This window comes from Rhynchophorus ferrugineus, unplaced genomic scaffold (genome assembly GCF_030347505.1).
Source record: "Rhynchophorus ferrugineus isolate W39M unplaced genomic scaffold, kcgeb_rfMv2 rfM3, whole genome shotgun sequence".
Taxonomy (NCBI): domain Eukaryota; kingdom Metazoa; phylum Arthropoda; class Insecta; order Coleoptera; family Curculionidae; genus Rhynchophorus; species Rhynchophorus ferrugineus.
Genome location: NW_027472582.1, coordinates 7,055,198 through 7,072,930, shown reverse-complemented (window position 1 = coordinate 7,072,930; position 17,733 = coordinate 7,055,198). Strand labels below are relative to the sequence as shown.

The window sequence follows — 17,733 nt, the reverse complement described above, 5'->3', positions numbered from 1 at the left end:
CGCGATAGAGGGCCCGAGCCCAACCTTTATAATTACCCAGTCTGCTATTGTCAGAATATGATTTATAGAGGTCGAGAGTGAGACGGAAACGGGGCGAGAGTCAGCCGCGCGACCGAGCGAGAGAGAGAGAGAGAGCGACGAACGCGTGGGCATACCTAGGAATTTTATTTATACAGAAACTTTGTTTCGGATGATATTTATTAATGCAAAGACCGCGAGGTCGGATAAAAAAGTTGCGTTAATCGCTTTTATTAATATTGGTGCGGCGACCGGCGTGGTAACGGCGGGGTAACATACACGTTTTTCCACTTTTAGTCGAGATACGGCGGTACCTGGAGACGGTACGTCGTCTCCTGCCGCCGCGTCCTCTCGCGACGGCTTATGAAATGAATAATTTCCGAGCCCTTATCAGGCGTAGAGGGGGATTTTCTTCTTCTTATTATTAATGAGTCGGATAACGGGCGATGCCGGTGAGATATTACGGTCTCGTATCTGTTGATATGATTTTATTTCGTTCTTTGACATCGTTTTTTTGTATGGATATTAATGCAATTTCAGTAATGATAGTTGGTGCTTCGGTTTTACTCGGTATACGAGTTTGCCAACTTTACTGAACACTTTTGAATGTGTTATGTACTAACTGGAACCTGACCTTAACTTCCCGATGCAGGCGTTTACTGACCCGCAGGCTTTCCTGCAAGTGATCGCCTTGGCTCACCAACTTGCTCGTCTTTTCCCAAATGTCGCCGCCTAAGCGGCAACATTTGCCTGATCCAGCGGCCTTTTAAATCTTCGAAATGGTTGTTCCGAAATCTCATATACTGATGACAATTCGAAGACGTCATGACATTCTATGACATCGACATCGGTCTCATCCAGGAAACTATCCTGAAACCTTCGCATCGTCTATGTTTCGAATACTTTTTTGTCTACAGAGACGATAGAACCCTCGTTGGGTCGAGGCTGTGGAACCTCCATTCTCGTCAGAAAAAGGGTCAAACACGAGCTCCTACCCTCGTTATCAGCAACCAACTTCGAACCAACCTCCATTAAAATCGATATCCAAGAACGTCCCTTCGTGATTACATCACTGTATGGGAGATCTTCTGCATTCAACTATAGCGAATACCGATCACTGGTCGAAGGAAAATTTCCAAAATTAATAGGTTCCAGAGTGAATTCTGCAGGTAACGCCATCGTAGCTCTAAGTGCAGATCTGGGCTACTGTCTTGCTCTGCCAGATGAACCCACCCATTACCCCAGTTCATCTTCTCAAGGCGCAGCAAGAGTCTTTTTTTCTTTATTCTTCAAGACATAAATTGCCCTGCCGGAATTCGAGTCCTTGACGAACTAGACTCTGATCATCGTCCGATCCTTTTCAAACTCCGAAATTGTTCCACCACTCATTTCCTACTTACAAGATTCAGGAAAAAGACCGACTGGAAGAACTACCAATCTCTTCTCCTGGAATCCAATTCAATTTCGAAAATTCCACTGTAGAACAGCTCGAGGAAGCTGCACTCAAGCTAACTCGTGATATTCAGTCTGCTCACAAATCTGCCACAGTCGAATTTTCATCAGAAGGTGACAATCTCGACCTGTCGAGCGATGAAACGGAACTGATTTCTTGCGGACCAAAGGCTGGATTGTCCCCTTCTTTCTGTCGTAACTCCAAATACCTCATGGGGAAGACGCACAATGGCATCCCCCCTCCTGAAGTCAGCGGTTACAAGAAATTTCGCAGTGTCTGACCTAGAAAAGGTCGAGCTCCTAGCAGAGACCTATAAGGCTCAGATGAAATGTCTCCCACCAACAGAGAACACTAAAGCTAAAGACAACGACACTGTCATCAACGAATCCAACTCCATCAAAAGACCAGTAACTCCAGCCTTTCTTCTCAACCATTTCGTGCCTCCAAAGTATCTACAGACTACGATCGGAAAACTTTAAACCAAAAAACTCTCCAGGTTTCGACGGAATATCGATTACCCAGTTAAAAAAGCTCCCGCGTAAGCAGCTCGCGGAACTGACAAACATCATTAACTCCATCATGAGGCTGCAACATTTACCGGCGTTTTGGAAACACGCACATATATACCGGTTATTCCCAAGAAAGGAGCAAAATCATCTCCATCTGACTACAGATTGACTAGAGATTGTGGGTATTATTCCCTTCCATAGTAAAATTTCATTCCTTTTTACAGATCCACAGAACATTCAGATATAAAAGTAATTCTACTTCGTTAGTTAATAGTATTCAGTAATAATTTTTTTCCTTTTCTTTTTTAAAGTTAGTATGTGATGGAATATGTACATCTCCATCTCGCTTATACTACCGTTGGAAAATATAAGCACGTATAAAATTAGCTGGCCCGATCAATTATCTCCGTCCTTTCCACTCTCACAATTTATACTGGAAAAGGTTCGTACATCTTCGTCCGACATCATTAATTGAAAAAACAGTCGAACCGTGCATTTAACTGAAAATAGTAATTACTATTTTCAGTCGCTAGTTTTTTGATAATCGACTATTTCGACTGTTTTCAGTCAATAGTTCCCAACGCTAGTTAAAACTTTTAATTTATTTTATGTAGTGCTGTAGTTCTGTGGTGTTAAAATATTTTAAATCTTCCTGGAACCTTATCAGAGCCACCTGCCAGGTATAATTGTGATTATAAACTATTCTCGAACCCATATAAACACACGCAAGATATATATATCATCGACATATTTTAACCGGCCATCGATTTAACAGTCGTCGTCCAGTCGTTAAAACGAGAAAATAACTCATAGCGGTTCGTCCTTATCTATATGTCGGTCGAAGTTTCCGAAATTAACGCGACCCAAAACGGCCGACGATGCCACAAAAACGAAAACACGATTTTTCACTCAATCCGTGGACCGGATTTCAATTAACACAAGTAGCGCCATAATGGCCGAATTATACGGTACGAGTACGAATAAATCCGAAAATTGATGTCCAAATATTACGAGGGACGCACAACGGAGGAGGAGGACGGTTTTTTAAAAAGGCGCTTCGATTTTTTCCTCTCGCGAATGGAAGTAATCGATCGCTGGTTAATTCGCGTCCATTTCTTACGGCTTCGACTTCTCCTGCTTCGTACTCAATAAGTTGTCTGAAATATTTATTCTGTCTTCATGTTTTTATTATCTTGTTAATATATTATTACTAGTCAATCCTAACATTGCGTTAAATCAAAAAGGTCAAAGAAATGTACTGACTGGTCAGTCAGAAAAAACTCCCAACTATATCAGGCAACCATAAAGCCTATTTGGACTTATGCGATTCGAATATGAGATTGTACTAAGACACCAAAACCAAATAATACTCCAACGTAGCCAAAACAAAATTATAAAATTAATTATGCATCCTAATTGCTACGTAACCAACGAAAAACTACACGATGCCTTCGAAATTGAATGAATTTACGAAGTTATCCGTGACTTTGCCTTAAGACATTAAATAAGGTTACTAATTCACAGCAATGTGGAAGCAATATTGCTGCTGGATAACACACAGGAAATCAATAAATTAAACCGAACCAAACCACACCAACTTACATAATTTAGAAGTGTTTAATCTTAACATCTTATCGCAGGGGCTTGTTAATTTATTTATTTTACCAACTAGGAGTTTATCTGAACTGGACCTACAGTTTAACGTGGGCTCCGAACCACGGTCCTCGGCATTAAGCCTACCGACTGATGAGTGACCAACTTAGAAATTATCCCAGAAGATATCCGGTCTTACCCAGTCTGCTTACTAGCGTGACTGGGAACATTTTCCTCTTCGGATTTTACACTCTTGCCTAGGACAATTACAAATATTAAACAATCACATACATAAATTTACGACCATGCCCAGGCAGGATTTGAACCCGCGACTATCGCAACGATAGGTGGACCGTCCTCTCGCCTTTACCACTGCGCCAACCAAGCAGGCTTAGCTTGTATAATGATGCTTGTTTATGAGGTACAGCAGAAGAATATTAATAAACTGATATTTTATAAATTGTACTAAGTACGAGTATATTTAATGTAAGATATAGTTTAAAATACTAGAGTTACTGACTAATCTACAACTTGCCTTAAACAACAAACCTTAAAAAGGTGGCTTAAAACTAGATATCTATCTTGGCCGTTGGATCTTACAAAGTTTCTACAAGAATAATGCGTAGTGTGTGTATTAGGTGTCGGCATGTATCTGATCTTTTAATCATTTATTTATTGAGGGATGTGGATACTTCTTGGCAACTTAGCAATGCCGCGCCGAGAGAACGGTTAAGAGTGGCAACGATCAGGGTCCAAACCGTGTGCAGATCTGAACAAGTCGTAATTACAAGGCACTGTATCTGCTGGGTGCGATATCGTTCACAACAATTACAATTGTCCTATCTTTTGCCTCATACGCACTTTCAACTACTGAAATCATACCTCACAGGCAGACATTTTACTGTGAAACAGGGTGACGAATACACTGACCCACATCCAATACATTTAGGTGTTCCATAGACAGTTTTCTTGGTCAACTGTTATATCTATTGTATACAGCCGACCTACCGACCTCAAGAAATACTACTATTGCGACATATGCTGACATAATAGCGGTTTTATTATCACACGAGGATCCAATATCAACCACAAGAAACCTTCATGTTCATCTTAACAAAGTAGAATTGTAGTTGAAAACAGGTTATATCAAAGCAAATGAAACAAAATTTACCCATGTGACATTCATCCTTTGTGGAAGAACTTGTCTTTCAGTAAAAATGAATAATTATGAACTCCCGCAAGCAGACAACGTTAAATATCTGGGAATGCATTTTGATCGATGTTTCACATGGAAAAGATATGTAGTGACAAAACGCTAACAGCTTGGGCTTGGACTAAACCAAATGTATTGGCTGATAGGGCGTAAATCTAAATTATCATAAGATAACAAGGTTTTACTGTATAAATCAATACTTAGGCCCATTTGGACCTATGGTATTAAACTGTGGGGTAGTACTAGCAAATCAAACATAGCTATCCTTCAGAGATTCCAGAATAAGGTGCTGCGAGTCAGTGTCGATGCCCCACAATACGTCTCCAATACGTATAATTTATTGAGTAAATATATAACACTAAAAAGGGAAATATTTTTAACAAAAAAATTGAACCAACCCCAAATAATAAATTAGGAACTCACTAAAAAGTAAAAGATAACCAAACTAATATTTTTAATACAAAAAAAAAAACATTTTAAAACAAAATATATACCTAATAATCGTTGTAATAACTAAATAAAAATTAACACAAACTTGATTTAAGCTATCTACTACACGTATTTTATATTCTGCTATATACACACAATTTAGCTTAATACCTATCTAAACCTATGTATCTATTTATAATATTATTTTAACCACTACCAACTGATCAGTTTAAAGTTGGTGCCGAGCCCAAGCAATACAAAAATAATTATATAATTTTATAACGTATACACAAAATTAAATTACGAAGAAAACCGCACCGATTTCAAAGTTAAATGATAAATATGTTTAGGTGGGTATTAAGATAAATTGAGTATAAAATACGTGTAATAGATAGGTTAAGTAAGTTTTTTGTTTACTTTTACACATTACAACAATTATTATGTACATATTTTATTTTAAAACGTTTTTTTGTGTTAAATATTTAAGTTTGATTTTTTTTTACTTTTTTGTGTGTTCTTTATTAATTTTTTGAAGTCGGTTCAATTTTTTGTTAAAAAATATTTTATTCGCTTATCCCTTACAACACATTTTAATGATAATTTTACTTTTTTCCTATTCAACTATTTGTTTTATATAACATTAGGCATATTATTAGCATATAAGTGTACATGAATTTATTGCCAAATCAGTTAGAATATGTAGAAATTATATAAAAAGAGGCTGCGTACCATCGATCGAACATAAACAAAAAATATACGAAATCATAATATTGATATTCGGTTATCGTTTAAATAGTGTAAGCATATTTATGTTTTACATAAATATAAAATCGTGACGTGCGTAGGCCTCCTATCAATTATTACCAGCACAAATGAAAAAACTAAACAAAACCGTTAAGATAATGCAAATGTAACAAACAAAATTTGTATGGAAAACGTATTTTTGACTGTAAATATAAAATAGTTATATATAAATGTTTTTTTATCACAATGAGATGCCGGTTGCAATTATATAAAGCTAACAAATAAGTTTGGAACATTTTTTGTACTTTGAATTTTTCTTGTTCACATAAAATAGAGGCAAAATATATGTCAAATAATTATGCTTAAAAACAATTATTAAAACGAACCGGCTTGGTTGGCGCAGTAGTAAAAGCGACAGGACGGTCCACCTAGTGTCGCGATAGTCGCGGGTTCGAATTCTGCTGGGTCACGGTCCTAGATTTATGTTTGTGATTGTTTAATAGTAAGGCTTGGGTAAAACCCGATGTCTTCCGGCATGATTTCCAAGTTGGTCACTCGCCAGTCGGTAAGCTTAATGACGAGGACCGTGGTTCGGAGCCCACGTTAATTAGTAGGTCCACTCCAGATAAACCCATGGTTGGTAAAAGGTGACTTTAAAATATGTAAAAAAATAAGTAATTTATTGAATAATTATCTAACACTAAAAAGAGGAAAATAAAATATGTTTGAAAGATTGAACCGGCTTAAAAAAAATAAATAAAGAGCTCACTAAAAATTAAAAAATAGACAAATTTAGACTTTTAACACACAAAAAAAACACATTTTAATATAAGATATGTACGTGACGATCCTTGCAATAACTATGTAAAAATAAATAAAACCCAACCTATCTATTACACGTATTTTATATTCTACTATATACACACACAATTTAGCTTAACACCTACCTAAACTTATTAATCTATTTACAATATCATTTTAACTACTACCAACTAATCACTTTGAAGTCGGTCCCGAGTATATATATATATATATATATATATATATATATATATATATATATATATATATATATATATATATTAAATTACCAACAAAACCAATCTAAATTTATATAATTGTTTGGGTTCGGCACCGACTTCAAAGTAGTCAGTTGGTAGTACTTAAAATTATATTGTAAATAAATAAATAGATATAGGCAGGTATTAAGCTAAATTAGGTGTATATAGTAGAATATAAAATACCTGTAGTAGAAAAGTAGAGAAGTTAAATAAGGTTTCTGTTTATTTTTATATAGTTATTGCAAAGATCGTCACGTACATATTTTATATTATTTTTTGTGTTAAAAATCTAAGTTTCAATATTTTTTAATTTTTAGTGATCCTTTTATTTATTTTTTGAACTCGGTTCAACTTTTTTGTTAAAAATATGTTTTAATAACCAATGTCACTTTGTGTTTAATCCAAATATCCATTTCTGGTACTGATACCTATATTAACATTAATAAACTACCTATAACACATTCATCGTCATCAACACGCCCCATTAACAATCACCCAACATCCCAAGTAACAATCGATATTAAATTTACATCAGAATAGACGAATTTCAATCGAAAATCCTTTAGCCCAACAAAAACTTAATCGTATTTAAAATTTTCATCCGCGTCCCAATCTCGCCGAAACAGCTGTCCTCCCTTCGACGTCATATCTCTCTTAAAAAACGATATTTAAAAGCTGCCACCCCTTCCAAATGTCTCACCTCACAGCAATAACAGAGTTTTTTTTTTCGATTTATTCCTCGGTATAGTGAAAATATTTCCTATTTTAGTCGCGACCCTTCCTACGGTGGCTGTTGGAGTTTATTCAACCCTTTTTCTGGTAGACTAAAAAGTACATTACAGGAAATGTATTTTTGGAATATTATTTTGAGAGGAGGGTCCTCCATTTTTTTCTGGTGTTTGTTCCTAGTCAATTATGATGGGAATCGTAAATTGTTCGCTGTTTGTTTCTGTTCGGGTGTCTTTTTTTCCTGCCGGTTGGAATAATATGAGCTGATGTATGGGATGTATGACGTTCGTCTTGAATTGGATCATAAATTTAGAACCGAGGGTGTTGTACTATCCGAACTAACTATCTAGGAACTACTTATTTAGAAAGATTGTAGAACGGCTTGGTTGGCGCAGTGGTAAAGTCGAGATCAAATCCTGCTGAGACAGGATCATAAATTCATATTTGTTATTGTCTTTAGGCAAGTGCAAAATTGAACAAGGAAAATGATTCCATTCACGCTAGTAACCTGGCTGGAAAGACCGGATGTCTTCTGGGATAATCCGCAAGTTGGTCACTCACCAGTGGCTAGGCTTAGTGTTGTGGACCGTGGTTCGGGGCCCACGTTAAACTGTTGGTCCAGTCCAGATAATCCCTAGTTGATAAAAAGAGAAATTTTATATATTATAATTTCCGAAGTATGCTATATCGATAGTAGCACCTACATAAACATAGCTATTTTGACGTAGTTGGGTAAAGTTTTCCTTTTCGGGCTTGGCGAATTTTCTTATTTCACTAAGATCGACTCAAAATGTCTTTCTCCAGACAACTACTTGGATTTCTTCCCAAAAATTGTTATTCGGAACAATATTCAACGAATATAGATCATTAAGTATATGTATTGATTGTATTTGAGCTGCACATTCTTCTTGCACAATATGTATATGCGTGTGTGTGTGTTCCCAATTTCTGGTTTTATGGACATTCGTGTATAGGATATTTTTATCATTCATACTATTCGATATTCTGTATAATACCTAATAACAATACGAATGAAAAGATCAATTCTCATACAATATACTATCACGGCTTCGGAGTTATGTGTCACAGAATAGTAGGAAAACAAATATACAAAAAAATAAGAATATATAGATGGTGAACCCACGTGTCTGTCAAAACGTCACAACGTTACCTCACCACCTCCTGAGTTTCAGTACATTTCGACTTTGATATATAACAACATATATAATATAAAATTCTAATCTAAATAATATAATGAAACTAAAATATTATATATTATAATTTATTTTAACATTCTGGTACATCTAATGCATATATAATCGAAGAATTTAAAACTACAATTAATTGTACAGACACTTATAATTTATAGGTTAGAGTTGTTTTATTATATTTACATCAAAGCATTCTTGTATAGGTAAAGTTTTAGGTGCATTTTTTCAGAGTAATGTATTTTACTTTCATTAGAAAGCATATTTAACTTTTAGGCTTAGTTCCTTTACGATCCTTCGATGCGATGTTCCTTGTAAAGTCATTTTGATATTACTATATTTTTACTTAATTTGTTTTGTTACTACATGTATACATTTTTCTTGGTAAAACTACATTTAATCACTGCATTCTCCTTAACGTATTTGCAGTGCCAAAAAACAGTTTGTATTATTTCTCTCCTCATATATTTTAACCAAACGTTCACGTATATTCTGAACAATAACACTCATGCTCATAAAGCTTTCACACTCTATGATACAATTACATAGAGAGAGAGATTCAATCACTGTCACTTTCACAAACACTAATCAAGTGAATAACTAAGCTGTTTATATCCAATCTATTAAAAACTGGCTCTCAATTCCAACATTTGTCAATTTCTTCTTCAATGTGTCTATCTGTTCGAGCTCATACAAACCGAAGGTGTTATTTTCGGCAATATCTCTTCCCCCAATACCCCATATCAACTCAATTGGATTAAATATGTAGTGATAGGGAGGAGGACGTAATACTCTGTGGCCATAACGTTCAGCTATCTGATCTATCATGTACCCTTTCTCAAGCTTCTTTCTAAAAAAGTACCTACCGAGTAACAATTTGAGATAGTTCATTCTTTAACATAGTTTTTCGAAAACTTATTTTATTTACTTTAGGCCATTCTTTTATTACAACCTTTGTTGATGCACTTGTTGGGATCTTCTCCACCAGTGTACTATGATATGGTGCATTGTCCATAATAATAACTTTCAATAGCTCTTTAAGAGCTCATTTTTAAACAACTGCAAAAACAAGTGATGGTTCATTTCTCCATGGTAGTCACCCTTGGACCTAGAGGGACACACTAATTCTGCACCAGGTATTAAACCATTTCTGTTTCCAGCATGAAGAACTATATGTCTGCAATGAACTATTAATAATCGTTATGACTAACAAAACCTAATCGATAGTTACTTCAATGTCTACATTCTTCCATCAGTTTTTGTTGCTTTACACCATATTTATTATCATCTCACCCATGAGTCACCCAATCTACCATTCTGAAATATCCATATCTCATCTAAATATACAATATAATAATTTTTCCTTGATTGAACAAAGTTGTATGTTTTTAAAAATTGTATTATTTTAAAAGCAATGTGTGTAAGTTCCATTAAATTTTTTCGTGAGTTATCTTTATACCACTTAAATCCTATATTATCCCACAGTGTATGATATTTTTGGAGACTAACAATCTTCTCTGAAATAATTGTATTAAATTATATGTCTAGTTACAGCTAACATCAAGCTGTTCTTGATTCAACACCTGTTTCGCATAAAGACGGTTTCTTTTTGGTGAATTTATGGTTATATTGTTTCTTATTTTTTTAGATATTTTAGTGATTGTGTCCGTACTAATATTTAGTGCAGCTGCAACGTGTAAAAAATATTTTCAATAAAAACCGCGGTGATTGGAAATTTATTAAAACAAAGCGTTAAAACAACATTTATAACCTGTAATTATAATATTTTGAAGAACAGACAACTCTTGCAGTCTCATTCGGTTACATGACCCCTCATGTCTCATGTCGAACTTCTCATACAGCATTTTATCTCTTTTTAAATACAATAGAATAAGAAGGAATATATTGACTGACTGTTAAACGAATTTACAACTTTCGACAGGCACATATTGATGACGTGTGTCACTACTGTTTTTAATAGACTATAGATGTTAATTTTAGCCCTTTTTATAATATATCGCATTTCTTCTTCCATCCGCATCAAATGACGCGAGAGGAAAACATACTTTTGCCTGAACGACTAGCAAAAAAAGAAAATCAAGAAGCCTGCCATATATATCCAGGAATGTATCGGAGTAATACGTTTTATCTTTTAGGTCTTAGTTACCAGTCTATGTATTTATTATATGGTTCCATGCTTATTATGATTCCCAACTTGGTGTTCTGGAACGATGTTTGTACTATCAATTATTTTATCAAACTCTGGAACCTCCGGATTTGAGAATCATGATGATTTTAGTCACTTTTCGAATGCTCACGAAGTATTTCACTCGTAATATTCCCATATAAACTAACATAACATTAATAATTTCGTCCAAAACACTTTATTTTTATCAAACTATTTTCTCACTAGAGAAATTTTAAAGCATATAAAATTCTAGTTAAAAATATCCTATAGCTAAATGGAAAGAAAAACAACAGATGTCTACACGCTACCAGATACAACTTAAAAAAGTGATTAGATACATTATTCCCACAGTAGTTTTCATAAGGCCCGAGAGTATCATTACACCAGGACCAATTCCTCATTCTAATTAACACAATTTACTTAAAGAACCCCCAAAATTAAAAAACAACCAGGAAACACTTACTGCAATCATCGCACGTAAAAAAAATGTTAAAAAACCAATCTTTTCCACCTGATTCCCACGGGACTTCCTACTACTGACGTCGTAAATTCGTTCTCGACGCGCCGCTGACGAATACGATGTTTTTATTTGTGGATTTCACGTTATTTTGAAAAACATATCCAGCCGACGAGGGTGTAGCGACATAAAAGGGGAATGCGAGAAACACGTAGGAAAGTTAAAACAAACAGGAATCACGGATTTATGTGTGAAACCTCTAAAAATGTTGTTTTAAACGTTTTTTACGAGGACGTTTAGACGTTTAATAGGCTTAATAGTCGTTTCCGATGGAAAACAACGTAGAACAAGGCGATCTTTCAACGCTAAGCTCGCTTTAATTGTAGACCTGGTTTCTCCAGATCGATCTAATTTAATTAAGTCGATTGATCAGGTGAATGGGCGAGTTAATCTGAAAGATGCAACGTTGATAACGGGTTTATAGGTCGTCCTTATATTTGGTTCGATAAAACATTTAAAAACAACACATTATAAGATACTTAGTTTGAAATTAATGTGATAAATACAACTAATATAGTCAATTCAAAGTTTTTCTGTACGTCATCAAGATGTTTAATGTATTGCCTGCTGCAATTTGTAAATTCGTTTTAGAATCAGACAATATTTTCCTACTCATTTTATTCTAGTTAAAAAGAAACACAATGTTGTCTGATTAGTTCGAACACGTAAACAAATGAGTCTGTCAAATTTGTTCGATTGTCAGACGTATGTAAAATTCTTGAAAGCAATAGTAATGAGAGGTTATATCTCCAACCCATAAAGTATAGTAGTTGTATAATTAAATATAGTTTTTAGATGTACTATAATGTTAAAATAAATTATATTTAATAACATTTTTGTTCAATTATTTTATTTAGATTAAGAATTTCGTTGTATGTCAAAGGCAAACTGAACAAAAACTGCGAGTCGATGCAGCAATATTGCGACGTTTTCATGTCACAAATTTATATGACGTATGTACAAAATAACTTTGAACAAACTATATATTCTCCACTGAATGAGTTAGTGTTCAAGCATTTGCAAGATCACAAGGTTTTTTGTTTAAAACATCTAATGGCATCCACATTTAGAAGCGTGGACGCTACCATATTGATAAGGTTCTGAAGTCTTTTTTGATGGGTGTTGAGTTGTTGGAGAGAAAACAATGTTGTAAATAAAATAAAGATTACTTTCTCTCTTGTTAGCGTAAATTAATACGCAAGTTGTTTATTCAAACTAATGATATAAAAAATATTTTAACAAAAATATTGAACCGACTTCAAAAAAAACAAATATGGAACTCACTAAAAGTCTAAAAAATAATCAAATTTAGATTTTTAACACAAAAAAGTTTTAAAATAAAATATATACATAATAATCTTTGTAATAACTAAATAAAAATAAAGAAAAATCTTATTTAACCTATCTACTACACGTATTTTACATTCTACTATATACACACTATTTAGCTTAATACCTACCTAAACCTATTTATCTAATTACAATATTATATCAACTCCTACTATTAGACCTTTAGATTACCAATTAGATTTGTTTTGTTTGTAATTTAATTTTGTGTATATGTCACAAAATTATATTATTTTTCCATTGTTTAGGCTCGGAACCGACTTTAAACTAACTACTCCAGAAATCTTTTAAAGTCAAAATTAGACAAATCGGCTCAGTTGTTCTCGAGTTTTAGTGAGACTAACGACCAATTATTCATTTTTATATATTAAAATGTATATGAATAAGATTTGCAAACATTTGCAAGATCAGAAGGTTTTTTGTTTAAAACATCTAATGACATACACATTTAGAAGTGTGGACGCTATCATGTTGACAAGGTTCTGAAGTCTTTTTTGATGGGTGTTGAGTTGTTGGAGAGAAAACATGTTATAAATAAATTAAAGATTATTTTCTCTCTTCTTTGCGTAAATTAATACGCAAGTTGTTTATCTAAATTAATGACATAAAATATATTTTTAACAAAAAAAGTGAACCGACTTCAAAAAATAAATAAGGAACTCACCAAAAGTTTAAAAAATAATCACACTTTGATATTTAACACAAAAAAAGTTTCAAAATAAAATATATACATAATAATCTTTGTAATAACTAAATAAAAATAAAGAAAAATCTTATTTAACCTATCTACTACACGTATTTTACATTCTACTATTTACACACTATTTAGCTTAATACCTACCTAAGCCTATTTATCCAGTTACAATATTATATTAACTACTACTGTTAGACCTTTAGATTACGAATTAGATTTGTTTTGTTCATAATTTAATTTTGTGTATATGTCACAAAATTATATTATTTTTCTATTGTTTAGGCTCGGCACCGACTTCAAAGAAACTACTAACTACTCCAGAAATCTTTTAAAGTCCAAATTAGACAAATCGGCTCAATTGTTCTCGAGTTTTAGTGAGACTAACGACCAATAATTGATTTTTATATGTTGAAATGTATATGAATAAAGTTTGCAAACATTTGCATGATCACAAGGTTTTTTCTTTAAAACATCTAAAGACATACGCATTTAGAAGTGTGGACGCTACCATGTTGACAAGGTTCTGAAGTCTTTTTTGATGGGTGTGGAGTTGTTGGAGAGAAAACAATGTTGTAAATAAAATAAAGATTATTTTCTCTCTTCTTTGCGTAAATTAATACGCAAGTTGTTTATTTAAATTAATGACATAAAATATATTTTTAACAAAAAAAGTGAACCGATTTCAAAAAATAAATAAGGAACTTACCAAAAGTTTAAAAAATAATCACACTTTGATATTTAACACAAAAAAAATTAAAATAAAATATATACATAATAATCTTTGTAATAACTAAAGAAAAATAAAGAAAAATCTTAATCAACCTATCTACTACACGTATTTTACATTCTACTATTTACACACTATTTAGCTTAATACCTACCTAAACCTATTTATCTAATTACAATATTATATCAACTCCTACTATTAGACCTTTAGATTACCAATTAGATTTGTTTTGTTCGTAATTTAATTTTGTGTATATGTCACAAAATTATATTATTTTTGTACCGTTTAGGCTCGGAACCGACTTCAAACTAACTAATCCAGAAATCTTTTAAAGTCAAAATTAGACAAAACGGCTCAGTTGTTCTCGAGTTTTAGTGAGACTAACGACCAATAATTCATTTTTATATGTTGAAATGTATATGAATAAAATAGATAATTAATAAAAATATATGATACCAATTGTTATCCTCTGTTATAAGAACGATATTTCTATAAGAACATTGAAAAAACCTGGTCATTGTACTTTGTATGTTTCTCTAAGAGTCAAAGTTTATTTCAATATTAAATAAATGGCGCTCAGTTAGAATGCATGAACCTAGGTCGTACGTTCAACACATAAAATCAAACAAATCACGTTATTTAGAAATCCATTTATGAGGTTATCCAAATGTTTATGTTTTTTTGGTCGAAAAACGTCAATTTACGGATTAAAAATAGACCCACAATCGCGGAATTTTGCGTATTTTCATCAAAAGTTTCAAAATCGATGTTTTTACGTTTTTTTTCCACGCTGCCACATCCGTCGCGCGTATCGCCCGTTGATAAGACCGAAAAACGAAAACAAAAATTAAAATAATCAATTGTTTTACGTAAATAGTGAATTGGTTCATTAGCTATTCTTTCGAAAAACAACCTTTACCTTTTCGATATTGATACACAGCGATCGGCGATTGTTAATCGTAGTACGGTTCAATAAGCAAGAACAGAATGGGATTGTACCGACGAGAAATATACATTTTTGCTGATACTAAAATATATTTGTTAAAAATCATTAAGTTCAAATATTACTCTGTTAATAGAGTCAAATAATATCATTAATTATTGTTAAATATCTCCGATATTTCAATATTTCGCTCAATCTCAATATTTAGCCGCTAATTTTTAATATCTTGCTGAGAGTGGGTTTTGGTATTAAGCAAAGAAGGTGGTTTTGTTTTGTTGAGAATATTTGAGTTCACTGTTATAATAACTGGTGAGTGATCAGATGATAGATCGAGGCATGATTCAGCTTTATACCTTTTGGTGTCAATATTTTTTGTAACACAAAAGTCTATGGTACCAGGAATTTTATTTCCATCTGACGGCCAATATGTTGGCTCACCAGTAGATATATGCTGTAAGAGTTATGTGCCTTCGTTGCTTTGACCAATTCTCTGCCTTTTGCTGTTATTAATCTAGAACCCCATATTACATGTTTTGCATGATAGTCTTCTCCGGCAATGAATCTATTATTCAGCGTGTTAAAGAAACCGTGGTATTGTTCTGCCTCGTTCTTGTACTTAAGTGGGCAATAGATAGCACTCATTGTTAATGGACCGTGCACTTCTTCAATGGTTACACTGGTGGCTTGTAAATATTCCTTGCTACATTTCTCTCTTTCACAGTGTTTTATGTTTACACGAATAATTATAGTCCTTCCTCCATATGCTTTATCATCTTGATGTTTTGTGTGATACAGCTTGTAACTCGGAATCCGTAAATAATTTCTATCAGGGAAATGTGTTTCGGATACCATCATGATATCAATATTTTGTTCATATAAGAATACTTTAAGCTTCCTGGCATGTTGCTGGAGTCCATTAGCATTCTAGACGGCTATTTTGTATTTGCTGTAATGGCTATCAGTCTAATGCCAGATGCTGCTAGCCTAATGCTAGCGGGGTAAGAACGACGGTGAGTAAATTCATCATTGTACTCATTTGTTCCATAAGTTTACCCATCATTTCCTCTAATTTACTAATAGTACTTACAGGGTCAGTGGTGATTGGCGTTGTCTGCGTGCTAGGTTGGGTCTGACTGTTGCTTACTGCGCGTGCGTATGATATATGATATAAGTTTCTTTTTCCTTTCAGAGTAAATTATATTAACATAAAAAAATTTAAAAGACTTAAATATATACAGACCATATATATAGTAACAGAATACAATTAAAATTGAAAAATTTGGATGAAAGTACGAAGTATCATCTGTTAAATACTTGAACTGTTAAGTGACTGATTTCGACTTTTTTCTACAGTTTTCCATTTAGTATTATTGAGTTATACAAAATTATATGTTTTAAAGACGCTAATCATAGAACAGTCAAAATTCTATTTTCGACATCGATAAAGTATGGGAGGCTAATAATAACAAAAAGACACAGCAAAATTTGAACTAAAACGAAAATATTGGCAACAATTCTTAAAGAATGGACAAATTTCACGGATTTCGAGAAACAGAAGCAAACATATCTTAAGAGCGGTATGAAGATGGCAGAGGTGATATGATACACCAAAGATGTTCTCAAAAAAAAATGTATCCAAGAAATAAGACGAAAAAACAACACATTAATGCATAATAATTCAGTATATGTTAAATTAGTGATTCATTATTCAATATTACTTCTAAATTTCATTGTTATCATTGCTTTACAATGATTGCTAAGCATTATTCTTAAAAAATATTTAACAATAAACGTATTATTTTAAATTTATTGATCATAAAATATCAAAAAAGTGATCTCCACCATGACACTGTTCTTTCCAACACTGCCGTGACCAGGATTCGAACCTGGGTTACTACGGCCACAACGTAGGGTCCTAACCACTAGACGATCACGGCTAACGGAGATCTGTTTACAGATAGTGCTAGATTTATTCGGATAGATAATTTGATATTCACGCTCTAATTCATTCTGTTATATAATGCGATCAGTCTACCATTATATTATAATACCTATAGTTGGTTCAATAAAACAGTGAACTCACGTCATCCGAATTGATGACATCAAAATGTCGCAATGTTGCCGTATCAACTCTGAGTTTTCGTTCATTTAGACTTTGACGTACAACAAAATTCTCATCTAAGTAAAATAATTAAACTGTTAAAAATAAAAGAAGTTATTTTTAAATTAAAAAATACTCTTATAAAATATAATTTATTTTAGCATTACGGTACATCTACTGCGTATATTATCTAAGGTCGTAAAACTAGTATTAATATTAGAATTATAATAGTTTGTAGGTTAGGGTTGTGTTTTGTTTT

General features: G+C 33.2%; 1 non-coding gene across 1 annotated transcript; it reads right to left on the bottom strand.

Moving 5' to 3' along the window:
- Positions 1-17,238: 17,238 nt before the first annotated feature.
- On the bottom strand, positions 17,239-17,310 carry TRNAH-GUG (transfer RNA histidin (anticodon GUG)). The gene has a single exon. It is a non-coding gene; the product is annotated as a tRNA-His (tRNA).
- Positions 17,311-17,733: the final 423 nt, after the last annotated feature.